Raw genomic sequence first — 17,039 nt, 5'->3', positions numbered from 1 at the left:
GACGCTTCACTTTTTCAGACACTTACCGTTCACCCTGCACTTTGCCACTCCTGCTAGCTAAGTTGTGGTAGTTTAAAAATATTTGCCAAGTTCTTTACTGCTTCTCCTTTCAACAGATGTTGTCTAGGGGCACCTGGGTGGTTCAGTCCGTTGAGCGTCCACCTTCGGCTTAGGTCATGATCTCAGGGTTCGTGGATTCAAGCCCTGCATCAGGCTCGCTGCTGTCAGCGAGGAGAGCACTTCGGATCCTCTGGCCCCCTCCCTGTATGCACCAACCCCGCTCTCTCTCTCAAAAAATGAATAAACATTAAAAAAAAACCCAAAAGATGTTGTCTTAATTCCTCTCCCCTGACTGCTGGCTGGACTTGGCAACCGGCTTCTAATGGACACAACATGGTGGGGGTGATGCTATATAGCTCTTAAGCCTAAGTCATAGAAAGGAGACATTTCTCTTGTCTCTTTCTTGCTTTCTCAGGACAGGCACGCTTGAAACCAGCCACCATGCTGTAAGGAAGCCCAAGCCCTGCGGAGAGATGACGTGACGCATTCTGGCTGACGTCTCCAGTTAGGGCTCTCAGTTCACAACCAGCATCACTCAGATAGGTGATGAACTGACATCATCCCAGCTGCCAGCCTCTGAGTCTTCTAGCCAAAGTCCCAGACGTGGAGCAGAGACAAGCCAACCTTGCCGTACCCTGTCTGAATTTCTCTCCCACAGAAACTGAGAGATAAGAAGCGATCATTATTGTTTTAAGCCAGTAAGTTTTGGGGTACTTTGTTATGCGGCATTAGATAATTAATTCTGTGAAATGACATTTCCTGAAATGACAAATAATACAGTGGATTTGGGGTATTTATTCAAACATGCCAACAGTGAGTAGTTATTGAGCACCTTCTATGAGCCTGGCTCTGTACTAGGCACTGGGGATACTGTGGTGAACAAGAGGACCGTGGTCTTTGCCCTGGTAAGGCTTATGGCCTACTACTGGAGGAGATGGTTAAACATGATTCTAATAAAGTGCTTTGCCAGAGTCTTAGACCAGGAGGCTATGGGAGTGCATACTCAGGGCAACTTGGTCAGTTAAGTGGGTTGCTGGGGAAGGAGGAAATGAGTTGAGCACAAGGCCAGCATGGTCTAGCCGAGAGAGGTTTCTGGGATATATTCGTAGAAGGGGGAGGGGACAGGTGTCAGGCAGGGTGGAAGGGCATACAGATAGATTAGAAAATGGTGAAACCAGAAAGGGATGTGTCTTACTCAATCTCATTTTAGCCGAAATCACTAGGGTCACAGAGTTTGTGAACTGGGGTGCAGATCTTGGGTCCCCTCCCACAGGGGGAGGGGATCAAACCCTCCCACAATCCCGCATACCTATACCCAGGGAACAACATCTCTAATGACACTTGGGTCACTCCTCATTTGGCTCAAAGCTCTTCTGACTAATACCTCTTTTGCTGTCTTCACAAAGACAATTTCTGGAACAAATTAAGAATGAGTTAATTTCCATTTTACACAGGAAGAAATGATGCACAGGGAGGCTGGGCAACTTATCTACCTAGTTTAGGGGCTGGCACGTCAGGGCTGCTAGCTACTGATGATGTACTTGGATGATGACAGGGATGATGATGATAATGACACCTAGGTCACATCATATCTCGCTTGTTATTGTCACACTTGGGATTAATGTTCTGGAAACGAATATGCAGTGTCTTGGGGAATCAACGTTGGTATCAATCTGCTCTAATTCATTTTCTTGCGACACTGAAGCTAGAGTCAAATTCCTGGAGAGGAGAGTCTGGTTGACTGAGCTTGGGTTCTTGGCCCACCCTTTGGCTGGAAAAGGCCAGAGCAACTTCATTAGCTGCTCCCAAAAGACCTCAGGCAGTGGGGGCAGAGGAATGCCCTAAATGAAAATAGGGCACTGTTAGCAGAAGAAGGGCATAGAGGGGCACACTATAGGTATGTTTCTGAAAGGCAGACTGTATGTATGCATATCTGCACTGCCCAATATGGTGGCTAGAGGTCACACATGGCTATTTACTTAACATTACATAACATAAAAAAAATTCGGTTTCTCCATCACACTAGCCACATTTCAAGTGCTCGATAGCCATATGGGACTTGTGGCTACTGTGCTGAACAGCACAGATTATAGAACATTTCCAGCATTGCAGAACTCTCTATTGGAGAGCACTGTTCTAGAATTCTTATTTGCAGTTCAAGTGTTTTTTTTTTTTTCTTTTACCTCATACATTGTAAATAGGGACATAGCAAAAAAAGGTGAATCCGAATTTTCACTAACTTATTCATCAACCGTGTACTAAGCGTCTTCTCTGAATCATACATTGTTGTTGGCACCAGGATGCCAGAGAGGGACCTTGGAGATCTCCTGGTCTAGGGGGTCTCACATTAGAATCATCCAGAGAGCTCTTAGAAGTACTGATATCCAGGCTCCACCCAGCAGAGACTCTGGTGACAGGGGTCTGGGAAGGGGCTCGCTGACCATAAGATGGAAAAGCTCCCCAGGTGGTTCTCAGGTATAGCTGGACCTGCAAACCAGTACAGTCTGGTCTGGCTAGGGAAGTGATTTGCTTCAGACAACCCCAAAACTGAATCTGGGTGTGTCTGCCCTCGGGGTTCTCGTGACAACAGCAGACCTCTCCATGGACGCGGCGTCCATCCGATCAAATGCAAAATTCTTAGAGAAGAGCAAGTCAGCTAGGTCTTCCTTAATCCAAAGAGAAGCCAGTTCACTTCAAGGAAAGTGCCAAGAGAACTTCTGGTGTTAAATCACCTCTTTCTCAAACTGTGCTTGTTTCGTACCTGGTACTGCGTTATTCAGCAAGTTGGTGAATTCCCTGTAAAAAGAATGCCTGTTTTGAGTACCTAGTGTAGGTCAGGCACTTCACATGCTGTTTCATTTAATCCCCAGGACACCCTTACGGAGTGAGTTTTGCTGACACCAGTTTATTGACGAGCATGCTGAGATGCAAGGAGGTTAAGGATTATAATTTGTCCAAGTCAGTACAGCTGGGACTCCAAGTCCAGATCTCATATTCTTTCCCCTTCGCCGCCCAGCACCTACCCCGTAGCCCAGAGTGCAGGGAAGCTGGCAGGCGGTGGCATTGTGCTCCAACTACACAGTGAAGAAAGCTCTGTGGAGGTGAGTGGAGGTGACATGAGGTGCTCTGTGTGTCAGAGGACACCCCGGAGCTGATAGGACCCGAACAGTGAGAGTACTGGGCGTCTGGAGGGAAGGGGGGTTCAGGGATAAAACAGATGAGGGGATTTGGAGCGGAGTTCTCTTTCCCTTAATGGTTGTATCTAGTTCCCTTTTACTAAGGGATGTGGAGGAAGCAGCTAAGAACAGTGTTGTACCTGGGACAGTTAGCTCTTAGACACCTAGCAGTCGTGATATATGCTTGGTATACGCATTATCTATTTTTGGCCTGGATCCCTGTGAGCTGGCAAAGTGTCTGTGTTGCCACGTTATCTTTGCATCTGAGTCCTGCCTGATATTTCCTGGGCAGCCTGGCCTGGCCTCAGGGGGCTGTGAAGGGACAGGATTCATTGTGTCCATTGCAAAGGACTTCAACAGTGGGGGAGCTGTGTCTCCCCTGCCATTCTCTGCGGGCTACCTCCTGTAGTTATAGGAGAGCCTGTCCTGGGAGAACAGTAAGGGCTGCACTTGCGATGGCTCAGGACATGTCTGCATGGCATTCAGTGGGTCTCTGTGGGAGACATGCCATGACTGGCCGTAGAAAGAGCACAGAATATCACAGTCAGAAAGCCCCTTAGAGAGCTTTCCGGGTTTCATTTCACAGATGGGAAACTGAGGCTTAGTGAGCCAGCAGGACTTTGAATTACAGCCAGTTAGAGGTAGGGATTGCATTTGCAGTCAGGTCTCCCTCCTGGCCCCGTATACCTTTCCTGATGTCTTCTGTATCAGGGGAAATGGGGTCGTAGAGGAGCGTCTGAAAACTTTGCAGTGGCAGGAGGTAGAGACGGTATTTTCACGTTTGCCTCAGGGTGTGGCCGAACGGGCGAGGCCGGCGTGTGTCAGTAGCTGGGTGGGGACTGGGTGTGGATCTGAAGGACTGGAGGATGGCTTCTCTCATTTTCCAGGCAAATCATACTCCTCCAGACTTGCACCCCTCCTGTTAGGAAACTGGCCTTTCCTTTGACTTTCTTCTCCATGCGCTATAGCAGGTGTTTGGCTAGTAGCAAGTTATGGAGTTGGTCAGTTAGGAAGAGCGGGGCTGCAGTAGCCATTCCCATGCAGTGGCCAAGACTCTGGTCCCAGAAAGAATCAAAAGGCCAGTTTCAGCCTGCCTGCTCACCAAGGGCCTGAGACTTGGTGACAGGGAGAAACAAGAGGCTGAGATGTTTGTGTATCCTGAAGACTCAATCAAAATCGTGTAAAGTTTGGGAAAGTCGGTCCGTGAGATGGGCCGGGTTTATTTCTTAATCCTTAGCTTCCAGGGAAGACTTCACTTTCGTTCCACTATTTCTGAGCGCCTACTGTGTGTGTGGCAGAGCCTAAGATGCTGCAGGTGAAGCGGGCATATCTGTAGGACATAACTTGGCCTTCTGGGTTGTATCTAGTGAGACAGACACACCCCTGTAACTTGTTGAGAACTTACCATGTGTCAGGGGTTCTACACAGAATTCTATGTAATCCTTCCCATACGCTTGCAAATATGGATTCTAATTTCCATTTTTTGAATGAGGAAATGGTCTCGAAGAAGCTGAGTGACTGTTTCTGGGCTTTAGCCGGGGGTGGCTGAGCCAGGAGGCAGAGCCCATGTCCTCTCTGCTGTAGCAGGAGGCCACCAGATGTAACTAGAGTACCTGGCAGAGTCAGGCCAATGCCCCAACACAAGCTCAAACAAGGTGTTTGAAGAGCATAGAGAAGGGAGAGGTTTGTTTTAATTGGGGCAACAATGTTTGGCTTTATGCACTATTGGTATTTGGGGCTGCATAATTCCTCATTGTGGGGCCTCCCCTGTGCTCGGTAGGATGTTTAACAGCATCTGGAGCCTCTACCCACCAGATCTGTGTTACAAGTCCCCCGTTGTGACGCCTGGTGTAGAATTACAGGTTTTGGGAAAGAAGTGGTCTTCCACGTGGGCCTATGAGAATCTTGTAGATAGGACAAGGATGTTGGCAACCGAAGGAAGGAGGAAAGCATTCGTTTGTTTAGTGTTTTTCCACTTGACAAAGAGTTTCCATTTAGATTTTCCACTTTGGTCTTCCCACTGGCCCTGTGGCTTGCTTGTGTCAGCATACAAAGCAAGCAGCCAAATGAAGTTGCCCTGGGACCGCAGTGTGTGATGGGGCCCCTCATGGATTGCAAGCTTTCTCTGTGACCGGGGCCTTCCTGGCCTCTGTTCAGCCTGTAGTTAATGCCTGCTTTTCATCTTCCGGCCCTTAGTTGCTTTCCAGGGAGCTTTTAGGGAATCTGTTTCCTCATCAACCACCACCACCACCACCTCCACCAAGTACAAACACTCATCCAGCACTCATTTGGCCTGTGGCTCTGTGTTAAGGGCTTTATAATTGTGAACTGATTTTGTCCTCACAGCGCCCCTAGAGGAAGGGTGTTCTTAGCACCCCCATTGTATGGGGGAAAATGGCAGCCAGAAGAGGGGAACCAACATGCCCAAGTTCGTACCTGTGCCAAGTGGCAGAGGCAGGATTTGAACCCAGGCCTTGCTGAGTCTCTTCTCTTAACCCCTGGGTGCTACTGCCTCCCAAGAGTGCCCTTGCCCCATTGGGCTGCCCACTGGGCTGTATGTACCCTTGGGATGAGTTCCCAGGGGAACAATGGGCAGCAGCTGGCCACAGTGGGCTTGGTGGTGCTTTGGGAGTCTGGTTAGGGCCGTGAAGGCCATGGGAGTGAGGAGTAGCTAGAATGCCCTTGCTGTCCCACGGTGTGGAGGAAGTGAAGGCAGGATCTGGTGGATCCTCCCCTGATAAAGGGCAATTATCAGGCTTACACGGTGCTTGGCTAACAGGAAGGTTTCCTGTGAACAGGGCAGAGCGCCCAGTCAGGCTGCAAGACGAATGGGTGACATATGTGCTTCAGATCAGCACACAATGGGCTCATTATGTTGCATCTGCCTGCAGTGAAATAACACTCTATTATTGCAGGAGGCAGAGAAAAAGTAAACACCATATTTGGGGCTGGGTTCTGAGATTTTATCGCTGTCCTCCCTTCTCTTGGGGGTCATGGTCCCTCTGGGACCATTAGTTCTGCAGCTTGGGCGTTTTAGCTGCCACAGAGTCAGTCCAGCAGGTGCAAACAGACTCTAGATGAAACCCTTTAAGGATATCTCGACATTCATGTTCTTTCTGGTTCACAAGGGACTCTTGTTCCATCCCTTTGTGCTGCAGGGAGAGACAGGAAGTAAATGATGGGACAGTTGAGGCATCCCTGGAGATGAGAGAGAGGGGTGGCCTGGCCTGTTCTCATCTGTCACAGACAGGCTGTGGGAGAGACCACATGAAGTGGTCAGGTTCCAAGGCTTCAACAGTCAGGAACAACACGCATCTTGATAGCATTTGATGGATGTGCCACAGCAGTACTTCTCAAACTTGAGCATGTGTCTGAGCGCCGGGGGCTCACAGCCCAAATGGCTACACCCACCCCCAGAGTTTCTGCCGGGGTTGGGCAGGGGCTTAGCGCCCTGCCTTCTCATATAGCCTTTCAGCCAGTCTTCCTGTCGTTGTTCATCTCCACCCTCCCTTCCAGAGGTGGCTGATGCCTCATTTTGGGGCAAGCTACGTTCCTTCTTAGCTTTCCCCAGCATTATTTTAGTACTCGATTTTTCCCTACTAGCTAAGCCATTTGCTAATGGGCCATCTACTTTCCTGATTCCAGAAATTTGGTTGATATCATTTTCTTTCCTGTTGCTTTGTCATCGTGGGTTTATGACCCTCCTCCCCCTTAACAATCCACATCCCTTCATTGTCATTTTCGTGTACATGCAGAAGGGAATGGAGCCCGCCACAGCCCTTATCCTGCCTTTTGAGCCTCAGAACAGCACTCTGAGACATGTTGTGGTCTGGTTATCACTGTGCCTCTTTTATAAGTGAGGAAACAGACTCAGAACTTACTTGACCAAAATCTCCTTTTGCAGATCTCATTCCATAGTCCAGGCTCTTTGCACAAGAAAAATAGTTCTAACTTAGTCTGATTCTCCCAAGCTCTTTGATGGCGTTTCTCTGGTTGGCTTCTCATCGCAATCTGACCAGGCAGGCAAGGCAGGTGTCAGTCTCTGTTTTATGACTGTGGAGACTGATCAGGAAGAGGAAGGGATGCACCCAAGGTCACACGGCTTCATGTGCTTTGAGCCCATTAGTTCCAGGTTCACATCCGGGGCCCTCTCTCCTGCTGACGTTGGAATAGCTTTAAAGACATATCCAGATAATAAAACATCCAATTACTCAACTAATATTTGTTGAGTGCCTACTATGTACCTGAAACCCCACTAGGTTCTAGGCTTATAATAGGGCACAGGATGGTTGGGGGCAGCTACGCTCCCAGTGCTATACCTGCATCCCCGTCCCTCATTTCAGAGGTCACCTGTGGGCAGTTCTATGACTCTACATGGCCTCCTTCTGTCTCTGCAGGAGGTGCCAGGGAGTTAAGACCCTGGGCAGTACCCTCGACTCATGAGGATGGAGTGAGTGGGCAAACCCCTGAGCTTCCTTGCCCCTCAGTGGGATACTTTTGAGGCATGTTCTATACAGTCTCTACGAGGGTCCTCCAGGGCTGAGCCTCAGTTGCCCACAGTGGTAACTGTCTTATTAACAAACTATTTATGGCTTTCCTTCTTCGCTGTCACTTCCCCGTTTACTCACCTATGCTTCCCGGGATCACTTCCTCAATAAGCAACCCACTCTCAAATCCTTATCTTAGGGCCTGCTTTTGGGGGAACCCAAACTAAGACTTCAGGCTTTTAAAATCCTTTTGATTTGCAGCTGATGGTCCTGTTCCCTGTTGTTTTTCCCCATCCCTAGGGGTACAGACACCCCTCTTGCACCCCCCACCCCAACCCAAATAATGTAAGTTGCAAGAAGGCAGGGCCTTCTGTTGTGCTGTTCATTGCTGTATCTCTGGTGCTGAAAGTACTGCCTGGCACATGGTAGGTGCTCAATAAATATTTGTTGAATCAGTGAATGTTAATTATTGCTACATTGATCAAGGGAGGGGGGGTCCAACAGCCTGTGATGGACTGGTGTGGGGTAAATAACAGCAAAGTCTTTCTCTTTTTTGTGTGTTTTAGAGACAGTCTTAATGTCCCCAAAACTTGATTCCTGGCTGTTTTCTCCTCCAGATTAGTGGAAAGTGGTGAGAAGCAGAGCTGTGTCAGTGACAGGCAGGGCTTGGCAGGTGGAGGCTGGGCTCAGAGAAGGGGGTGTGAGTGTCACTAGAGGCACCGCAAGTGAGGACATTGGCATTGCCAGGGACTGTTCCCAGGAAGAGGCCAGGCTTGGCCTTAGTCTGTTCTGCAGATGAGAATTTCTCTGAAGATGGAAGTAGGACGTTAGCTCCCACTGATCACTGGTCTAGACTAATTTTCAGCAACAGTATCAGGGGCTCATAGATTGAGTGACATCTTGTACGGAGTGTATCCAGTTGCTGAGTTTTGAAATGAATGATGTGCTTTTTGAAAAACTGCCCCCCCCCCCAGGCCATCTGGTGGCTGTTGAGTAAAATTAAAATTCAGATTGAGAACTCGTTGTTTGTTTTTGGTTTTTTTTTTCTGACTTTATTCTAGGCCAGTAACTCTCCTCTTGGCCTCTGATGTCACTTTTTTTTGGTTGTTTGGGTTGTATAGCCTCAGCATCTCGGTTAATCAATAGATACTGGGAAAAATGCCTTACAGGGGGACGTAGGCTGGCTTTCCACAACGATGTGTTCAGTAATGTTGGTGAGAAAGAAGGTCTCAAGTTTGTATAAAGTTTTACATTTTGCAAAGTATTTTTCTCAGACATTATTTCCTTTAATTAATATTTTTAGTATTTCCCCATTATAATCCCCTAAAAACATTGCATATCCAGGAACAGATTTAACAAAACACGTGCACGATTTCTTCACTGCAAACAGCATAACATTATTGAAAGAAATTAAAGAAAACCTGAGTACTTGGAGGGCTAGACCATGTTCATAGATAGGAAGACTCAGCACTTCAAAGATGTCATTTCTCTCCAAATCAGTCTTTAGATTCAGTGTAACCCCAATAAGAATACTAGCAGGTTTTATTTTGTGGAAATGGACAAGCTGATTCTAAAATGCATATGGAAATTCAAACAGCTAAGAGGAGTTAAGATCATCTAAAAGAAGAAAAAGTTGGAAGACGTATGCTGGAAGAGTCAAGGATTACAAAGCTCTAGTATGTAGGGCAGTGAGAGATTCCTCCCACAGCCCCATTTTATTTTAAGTTTTCCTTGTTTGTATGGTTCTAAAGCCTGGGATGGAGAACGTGGGAAGCACAGAGGTCCAGTGCACATCTCTATTTCTTTCAGTTGTTTAGGCTGGAGTAAGTCTGATCCTAGGGTTCAAGTGATAAGACAGCCATCACCAGGGACGCAAGGGCCACTCACGACACCAAAGCACTCCTTTGCTTAAGGCTCTGAGATGGCTTCCCATTGGAGTAAGTATGTAGTTCCAGCTCCCAAACTGGACCTAAATAAAATGGTCCTTCACATCTGGCCCGTCTGCCGCGCTAACCCAATCTTCTGCCACACTCGTCAACCCTTTTGGGTGTCTTCAACTCCTTAGGACTCACAGACGCTAGTCTTACATTCTGGGCATTCGTCTGGTACATTGTTCCTCCTCCTGCCCCTCCCGTTTCCCTGCTTGGCGCACTCCTACTTACCTTCTATGTCTGAGTTTAAACTTCCATTCCTTCGGAAGGCTGGATCCTCAACTCCTTAGACTGGGTGCAGTCCCCTTGCTACACGTTCTCAACACAGCCATTGCTTCTCTCTTTTCAAGCATCTCTGTACCTTGTTCAGTATCTCTCTATCCAGCAACATGAGAACAGGGACTGCGTCTGTCTGGCTCACCGCTGTGTCGCCTGCTCTGAGAATTGTGCCTGGCACAGAGTGGATGGTTAATCAATATTCATTGAACACATGAATAAATAAACGAATGTATAAATTAAAAATCCATGCTTGAAAGGCTCACTTCATAAAATCAAACCTATTAAGTTTTGGCAAATGTCATAGTTTGGCAAGTTTATGATGCACTGGTGCTGTGAATGAGACTGTAGAAGGGTCGGCTAGTGCCTTTGCACAGTTACTGAGCCTGCCCTCTCGTCTAAGTGCTTGTCAGACTGGGCCAGAGAGTGTGGCTGGAACACTACAAACCGTCTCCGCCCCTGGAGACATAGAGCCAATGTGGGTTGGTGGCATCATCTTTGTGTGTAAAGGACAAGGTGTGGGCCCATTCTCTTGGGCAAGCCAGGGAGCTGCTTCGTTCTGAACACCAGAGGTTTTGTCCCGTGGGTCGGTTCTAGCGGGAAGTCATTCGATGGGCTACATCAGCACCATGGATCCAAGCTGCATCCAGGGCAATCCTTTCAAGTCCCGGAGGGTGTTGACCCCAGAAGCTGCATTTGCTCTGAGTTTTGTATGCTAGCATTGCACACAATGGGCCATTTATTTATGTTTACCAATGTCTTGTTCAAATTTTTTTTGTTATAATAAAAGAATAAATCTTAGGTATTGAAAATTCAGAAAATGCAGGTAGGCAAATAGGAAACAAAAGTCAGATAATCCCATTACTCAGAAATGAGGGTCAATGCATCCGATAGCCCCTGGGGGCACAGAACCTGGGGCCTATGAATATTTTCAGTTTTATTTCTCTTAAAGTGAGAAGAAAACATGAATATGATAATAATGAACATATAACAATGCATCCAGCCTGGACCATACTCATCTTAATACTAATGCTATTATGAAATATAATTTTTAACTTTTTTTATGGGGGAAGAAGTCTATGAAGGCAAAAGTGCCTAAGGCCCATAAAGGTCATATGCAACCCTGGAAGAAATATCAACTTTTTTTTTTTAATGTTTATATTTATTTTTGAGACAGAAACAGAGCATGAGCGGGGAGGGGCAGAGAGAGACACACAGAATCCAAAGAAGGCTCCAGGCTCTGAGCTGTCAGCACAGAACCTGACGTGGAGCTCAAACCCACAAACTGCGAGATCATGACCTGAGCCGAAGTCAGATGCTCAACCAACTGAGCCACCCAGGCGCCCCAGAAATATCTACTTTTGATATACTGTCGTATATCCTCCTGGTGCTCCCGTCCTATACATGCAACACATGTTTACACATATACATTTATGTCATTATTACAAAAACATGATCATATTTGCTCAGAGCTGTATAATTTTTATAGTGTTCCAAAGAGTAGATGTATCGTTATATATTTAACCTATTTTTTCTGTTTTTAGGGGTTTGCTATTATAATAGTAAGACGAACGTTATTCTAGCAAAGTCATGGCATCCGCCCATGGTAATTTCATTGGAATAAATCCCTAGGTGCATAATTTTGAAACTTGATCCATTATGCATAACTTAACAGTGAAAGAATACGAGTGCTGTATGGGTCATTTATGATGCCTGTACCACGTCCTGGTGCCATCTCTTACCATCAGCGACACTGTAGCGGCCTCTCCTTGGTTTGGGGTGGACATCTCCGAGTGCAGGAGCCCTGGAAGTCTGGGAACCACCATGTCCCCGTCTCTGTGTACGGCACACAGTGGAAACTCTGTAACTATTTGGCAGATGAGCAAATGGATGGATGGATCTGGTTGGTGTGAATGGTAGTCCACAAACTCAGATGTTCCAGAATGTTACATTTCTTTGTATTCTTAGAGTCAACCTGGGTTCATCCCACCTGTTGAATTGGTGGTGTTACAGGAGAGGAGGGGAGACACTGGTCCTTGTCTCACGGAGCCAAAGAATGAATTTCATGGACAACAGAGATTGAGCAAAGCGATAGAGTTTATTGAGGGAAAGTATAAAGCTCTCAAGAGAGAGGGGTCCCGACTGGGTCACCACTGAGGATTTTTGCCCCTGGCTTTTTATTGGGACCTTATCAGAAAGTTTGTGAAACTCCACGCATGGCGTGTAGCCCAGGCAGGTCTGAAACATGTTTACCTTATTTTCTTTTTTCCCAAACTCCGCAGCCGCTTGTAGCTGCATCCTCTCTCCCTGAAGGTCCTTTATGTCTCCCTGGCTAATGTTAACCCTTCCCCTACTCAGGGAAGTTAGATTTCAGTGATTGTTTTAATTAATTAATTAATTAATTAATTAATTACTATTTTGTGGGGGGAGGGGCAGAGAGAGAGAGAGGAAGAGAATCTCAAGTAGGCTCCCTGATGTGGGGCTCACTCTCATAACCATGAGATCATGACCTGAGCCAAAATTAAAAGTCTGATGCTTAACTGACTGAGCCACCCAGGTGCCCCAAATATCAGTGGTTATTGTGTCTTCCCCACAACACCCCGCCTTCTCCAGGTTATACAAAGACCTTAAAACCTTAACACTAAAGCCTCATCTGAAATACTCTGCCAGTCTCCATCCCACTGGCCACTCTGAGACCCCTGTGTCTCAGTTACATGTTCCCTTTAGGCCTCTGCCCCTATGTCACGTCTGGGGTAAGGGACACTTGAGAAGCCTTGGTGCTTGGGGCTCAGCACCCCTAGGTGTACCAGATAGCCATCTCTCCCTTCAGATCTTGCCAGAAAGAGGTGTCATTCTCCCATTGCAGTCTGGGGGGATTCTCTTCTGCCCTTGGCTACTCCTGTTCCCCTCCTGATGTAGGTAGAATATGGCTCTTCCCTACATTTCCTTAGTTCTTGCCCCCCACCCTCACCCCCAAATAGCGAAGAAGGCATTGACTAGAAGCTCTTTTGCCTTCTGCTTTGCAAAATCCAGAAAGTAAGCTGTTCCAAAGGGGCAGGCTATCTGCTTGTAATCAGAGGAAGGACACTTACCGAGGAGAGCACACCCAACCTAATCTCAAATGATTCCACTGTAGATGGACTCATGAAGGCATATTTCATTTGGGTTTGAGTTATGTGGGAGTGAGACTATTGGAAAGGGATTGATTTTGAGAGGAAGTCCATGTTTTCTGAAGCCTTTGTTTTGGCTGTGCCTTAACTGCACCTGCATTTCTTACAGTTTCTTAACAAAGAAACTTCCTTTGGAGAGTCAAAATGTATCCAATGAAGTTATTTTCCACAGGAGGGAAATGTTTGAAAGTTAGCCTTTGTTATCCCAAAGAACATTGTTTCATCCGCAGTCCTTGCAACAGTAATTTCCTTTGGGAAGCCTTTGCTATGGAAGCAAACTTTGATGTTGGAAGCAAATGTTTTGGCTCTAAAAATGGCATCCAAGCCTTACAAGTTCTACTACCTCCTTAGCCATTTTCTTGTAGTGCTAGGATAGTAAGTTTCTTCAGGTTTGGACAAGAACTCCTGCTTTGGCTAGCTGGGCTCACATTAATAGGTGGTACAGTTCAGGGACCAGAAGTAGATCCCTTAGAGCCATGCTGCTAGGTTTGCATCCTTCACTCTGCCTCTTGCAAACTGGGATCTTCAGCCAACTATAACTGTACCGAATCTCAGTTTCTGCATCTATACAATGAATGATGATAGTATTTACTTCCTATTGATTGTTATTGAAGAATTAATATAATAAAATTTTAGATTTTTTAAAATTTATTTTTGAGAGGGGGGAGAGAGAGAGAGAGAGAGAGAGAGAGAGAGAGAGAGAGAGAGAGAGAGAGAGAGAAAGTAGGAGGGAGGAGCAGAGTGAGAGGGGGAGACACAGAATCTGAAGCAGGCTCAGAGCCTGATGTGGGGCTCGTACTCATGAACCGTGAAATCATGACCCAAACCAAAGTAAGTAGCTTAACCAACTAAGCCACCAAGGCACCCTATTTATTTTTGAGGGAGAGAGAGACAGAGTGTGAACTGCGGAAGGGCAGAGAAAGAGGGAGACACAGAATCCGAAGCAGGCTCCACTCTGAGCTGTCAGCACAGAGCCCGATGCAGGGCTTGAACCCACGAACGTTGAGATCATGACCTGAGCTGAAGTCTGAGGCTCAACTGACTGAAGAATTAATGTAATAAAAAGCACTTAGAGAAATTTAGTAAGGGCCATAGCTTAGTTAATAGTATAGTATCCATGTAAATTTCTTAGTTTTGATCATTGTACCATAATTATGTAGGATGTTACCATTGAAGGAAGTTGGGCAAAGAGTATACAGGAATTCTGTGGAATTTATGTGAGTCTAAAATATTTCAAAATAAGAAGTTAGGAAAAAGCACTTAGAGGAACTATATTTGATGGTGTCATTCTTTGAATAAGGTTTGTCTTTCCAATGTTTTTCTTTTTTTTTTAGAGAGACAGTATGTGTGAGTGGGGGAGTGGGGTAGAGAGAGAGAATCTTAAGCAGGCTCCAAGCATGGAGCCTGACACGGGGCTTGATCCCACAACCCAGGGATCATGACCTGAGCTGAAATCAAGAATCGGACACTCAACCAACTGAGCCACCTAGGTGCCCCTGAATAAGGTTTGTCTTTGACAAACCTTGTGAGCTCCTAAGTTAGGGACCATGACTGTTTTTCTTCCCTACCACCTAGCACAGGTCCTGGCACGTAGTAGGTCTTCAACAAATATTTGCTGACTGAATGAATAAAAAAGTTGAGATGTCAAGGCACTGGCCAACAGGTACCTAAGCAACGAAACAGAGAACCCAGTTCCCACCTTTGGGGGTGGGAGGAAAGAGGTGAGGGGGCCATACACCGATTTTTAGTAGAGCCTTTAACACACACATGCACCCACACATGTGCACACACACATACAAGCACACACCTGTCCCTCTGCACATTGGGGAAATGGTTTGAGGCCAATGCCTGGTTTGGGTGTGTGGAGCACTGGCCACATGAGCAGGATGGCAGAATGATTCCTAAAGTCGAATAATTCAGCAGAAGCAGTTCAGAGTCAGGGGCGACCATAGGAATGTGAGATGAATCAATCTTATCCGGATCTTGGGTGGCTCAGTACATCCAACCAACAGTTTTAGTAAATAAGCATAGGGCACAGAAGGGGAGGCATAACTTTACCTTCTCAGGGTTTCTGGCTCCTTCTGAGAGCTAAATGGATGTAAGACAGATCGACAGGAGACAAGCATACAGAGTTCTGCATGTGTGTGGGAGCTTCTGTAGGAAAATGAAGCCCCAAGGGCAGGTCGGACCAACTGCTTATAGACTAGATTGAACAAAGAGTAGCAATTGTGGAAAAGTAAGTAAAATATATAGGGAGACTAAAGGAGGCTAAGAGTTATTTTAACAAGGTCTGTTTGTACAGATTTCTCTCTGCTTCCATCCTCTGTCCCTGGTGATGTTAATGTTTCTTTCCGCCTGGGGTAGGGAAGGCATCCTTCACATGGAAGCATTAACTTCTGCCTTCAGGAAAAAAGGGGAGGTCACATTGACCTTTCTGCATCTGTTGTTCTTACGGTGTCTTTAGCTCAAAATAGTCCTTATGCCAAAGTGGCATATTTTAGGGTGACATCTTCTGCCAGACTTCACCGTCTTCTTCTGTACTCAAATGTTAAATGTAACCTTAGTTTTTTCTTAATGCTGTTCCAGTCGAAGGGATGCTGGAACGCTACCTATTTTGCGAGAATATTCTGGGAAACAGACAAAGAGAGTTAAATTCGGGAATTAAGCTGTGCTGCTGGGACCATCAGACTCACACCAAGTAAGTGATGAGCTGATCAGAGAATCAGAGAGTTTCAGCTGATAACAGTATTTATGATTTGGAAGTATTCTAGAAATTGAGAGACCCTCTGATGTATTTGTGCTGCAGAAATACAAAGGGCTTTGGTGTGAATTAGGTTCTATATTACAGGCCAAGTGTTAAATCAGACTTTGCAAACAATTCCTAGGCAAAACTTAAAAGGCCTGAAAGCATTTTTTAGAAGCTATTTACAAGGCCTGAATTATAGAGGCACCTGGGTGGCTCAGTCCGTTAAGCATACGATGTCGGCTCAGGTCATGATCTCACAGTTCATGAGTTCGAGCCTTGCACAGGCTCTGTGCTGACATCTCAGAGACTGGAGCCTGCTTCAGATTCCGCATCTCCCTTTCTCTCTGCCCTTCCTCCCCTCGTACTCTGTCTCTGTCTCTCAAAAGTGAATAAACATAAAAAAAAACAAAACACAATAATGCCTGAATTACTTTCTCTGTCTATACCAGATCTAATACAAAAAATTTTGTGTAGAGTTTCTTTCATAAAAGGTAAATACTTAAAATTCAGTTTTGCTTCAATATGTATCCTATCAGGGAGCCTGGTGGCTTAGTCGGTTAAGAAGTACTGACTCTTGATTTTGGCCCAGGTCATGATCTCACAGTTTGTGAGATGGAGCCCTGTGTCAGGCTCCGTGCTGACAGGGCGGAACCTGCTTGGGATTCTCTCACTCCTTGTCTCTCTGCCCCTCCTCTGATCATGCTCTCTGACTCTCAAAATAAATGAATAAACATTAAATAAATAAATAAATATATATATATACACATACACACACACACACACACATATATACACATATATACATATATATAATATTTATATATCTATACAAATATATATACAATATTTATATATCTATACAAATAAATATATATAATATAATATTTATATGCATAAACATATAATATATATTATATACATTATATATAATGTATTTATATATAATATATACATTGTATATACATTATATATACATTGTATATTACAACATGTTATATATATATGGGTGGCTCAGTCAGTTAAGCATCCAATTCTTGATATCAGCTCAGTCATGATCTCACAGTTCATGAGTTTGAGCCCCACTCAGGCTCTGTGCTGATAGTGCAGAGCCTGCTTGGGATTCTCTGTCTCCCTCTCTCTCTGCCCCTCCCCCACTCATGTTCCTCTCTCTCTCTCTCTCTCTCTCTCTCTCT

At 45.8% G+C, this 17,039-nt stretch overlaps 1 long non-coding RNA gene across 2 annotated transcripts in view; it reads left to right on the top strand.

Moving 5' to 3' along the window:
• Nucleotides 1–17,039, top strand: part of LOC106974379 (uncharacterized) — a 153,706-nt gene that overhangs the window by 1,090 nt on the left and 135,577 nt on the right. For both annotated transcript variants that reach the window (XR_008299545.1, XR_008299546.1), the window contains exon 2: nt 476–758. This is a non-coding gene — a long non-coding RNA (uncharacterized LOC106974379). The remainder of the gene's footprint in view (nt 1–475; nt 759–17,039) is intronic.

The sequence above is a fragment of the Acinonyx jubatus genome, chromosome B3 (assembly GCF_027475565.1).
Source record: "Acinonyx jubatus isolate Ajub_Pintada_27869175 chromosome B3, VMU_Ajub_asm_v1.0, whole genome shotgun sequence".
NCBI lineage: Eukaryota > Metazoa > Chordata > Mammalia > Carnivora > Felidae > Acinonyx > Acinonyx jubatus.
This window is presented reverse-complemented; position numbering and strand designations above follow the sequence as displayed.